This window comes from Tupaia chinensis, unplaced genomic scaffold (assembly GCF_000334495.1).
Source record: "Tupaia chinensis unplaced genomic scaffold, TupChi_1.0 Scaffold000280_1, whole genome shotgun sequence".
NCBI classification, from domain to species: Eukaryota; Metazoa; Chordata; class Mammalia; order Scandentia; family Tupaiidae; genus Tupaia; species Tupaia belangeri.
The window spans coordinates 300,343-302,767 of record NW_006159763.1 but is presented as its reverse complement, the minus strand read 5'-3'; positions in this window follow the sequence as shown (position 1 = coordinate 302,767).

Sequence of the window (2,425 nt, the reverse complement as noted above, 5' to 3'; positions counted from 1 at the left end):
GGCGTGCCCAGGCCGTGTGCAACGCCAAGTGCGAGTCGATGGGGATGGTGGGCTCCCAGGCGCTGGTCGGTGGGCTTGGGGTCAAAGCTTGGTGCTGGGGGGCCATGGGAAAGGGTCCAAAGGGCCTGGTGTTGGGGCTTGCGGAGAGGCTCAGCCCAGGCTTTCGGGATCAGAGCGTATGTGTGACACCCTGAGCGTGCAGGGAAGGGAGGTGCATGGTGCAGGTGTTCGGGGTGCCTGCATGTGAATGGGCTGTTTGCAAGGACATGAGAACGAATATGGCCCGCACGGGTGCACCCCTCAGGACTGTGCGCCTGTGCCCACACGCACCCTGTGAGGGAGACTGAGGCTAAGAATGTGGGGTCACAGCCTAATCCACTCGAGGGTATGTGCCGCCGGCGTGTGTATGACCCTGAGCCCGCGTGTCACTCACAAGTACCTCCTGTCCAGGCCGTGGGGAGTCTTTGACAAGGCTCCACAGCTGTGGGGCTTGTGCTGAGATGGTACCCTGTGGCCAACGCTGGGCTTTGAGGGTACAGTCTCCATGCGGTGCCCCATGCTATGGATTTTCAGTGCTTGGCACCACCTCCCAGACCCCTTTGGGGATTACAACACTCCTAATGCTGGCCTGGATGGCGAAGCTTCCAGAAGTGACCCAGGTTAGGCGAATGTTCTAAGTGGGCATTTGCACCTACTCTTCGTTGGAGTGCCTGTCCCCAAGGCTGTGTGTGCCACAGTGGGTGTGACTGCCAAGGGCCTGGGAGTGGGGAAGGGGACATTCCTTGCCTGCAAACACAGGACAGTGTGTGCTCTTAAGTGGTGGGGACAGGGAGGAGTCAACTCTGTGAGCAGCACTGTCTGCCTGGGAAGAACAGGGCGATCCTGGGGGTGGAGGCAGTGACAGTTGTGGAGGGCCGCAGGCCGCGGGCCCAGGAGCTCCCTCCACCCCAGCCAGCTTCTGAGGCCCCACAGGCACAGGGAGAAACCTGGGCTGAGATTCTGGGGAGCCTGGCTTCTGGCCCCACCTCTGCCACCAACTGCCATGTGACCTTGAGTGACTGTCTTCCCTCTTTGGGTCTGAGTGTCTACTTCTGTGAAAGGGGGGATGGGTAGGCCCCAGGGGCCCTTAAGGTCCCTTCTGCCCTGGCATTGCAGGATCTCCAAAAGGGGCGGGGGTGGGGCTTGCCTTCGAAGAAACTTGCTCCTCTTCCAAGCCTGGAGCGCGGGGAATGGTGGCCTTTCTTCTCTGAAGCTGCTGTGAGTGTCTGGTATTCTGGACTTCGTTTGGCCTGGGACAGAGTTAGTTAGGGGTCTTTTCATGTGACAGCCCCTGACTCCTGGGGTTGATGGCTGCCTAGGAATCTTGGGGGGCCTTGGGAACTCACTTAAAGATGACCAACTCCTACAAGTAACTTTTTGGAGGCCAGGAAAAGGAGGGCCAAAGAAGGCAGATCCTGGTGACCTGGGCCTGCCTCAGGATGCCCCAGGATGGCCCAGGGCTGTGGCCTGAGGGCTGTGCCTGCCAAGGAGGGGGGTGGGGAGCTGCTACCGAAAGCCCAGCATTAAAGGCCAAAGTGGCCGGAAACTCCCGCTGTAAGCAGCTCACCCTGAGCATCAGGCTGGCACGGACTGAGGCTGTCTGCCTGCAGCTCACCCGCCAGCCTGGCTCTTGGGGCAGGCGAGGAGTGGAGCGCCAAGTTTAGTTGAAACGGGTCCACTGGGGCTCCTCTCCTTGATGGGGCCAAACCAGGAAGGTCTCTGGTCCCTGGGCGAGGTCCCCTTTCCTGGGTCTGCCTCCTTACATGTGGGCCAATGCCTCAGGCCTGCCCAGGGCTCTGTGGTTCCAGGGTTCGGAGCTGCAGCCCCCTTTCCTTGCTCTCTATGACCTTGGGCCTCTGCCTGTGACCCTCAGGTTACTCCTCCGCCTTCTGCCAGACCCAGGTTTGGAACTGGCCGTGTCATTTGTAAGTTGCAAGACTTGGGCATGGTGCCCAACCTCTCTAGAGCCTCAGGTTCTTCCTCTGTCAGGAGGACAATGACCCCTACCTATGGGGTGGCCCCGAGTGCCGAATGAGCTAAAGCACCTGAGGGGCCGAGCGCGGTGTCCTTCGTCCTCCCTGGGCGCCCCCTCCCCAGCTCCTGACTGGTCCTTGGAAGGGGTGTGGAAGTCCTAGCAGAGTCCATAGATACTGGAGGACGCCTCCTATGGTCTCTCAGGGTGAGGAGTGGCCCAGGGAGCGGTTCGGGTCTACAGAGCAGGGATCAAGAGGAAGCGCAGGGATCCGGGGAGCCGGAGCAAAGGGAAAGCTGGCGGCCATCTCTGGCCCTGCCCAGGCTCCCTCTCAAGCCCAGTGTTTATCCCTCCGCCGCGGCTGCTGACACGCGTTGCTAACACCCGCCCAGGCAGGCCCGGGCCCCGGGCGCG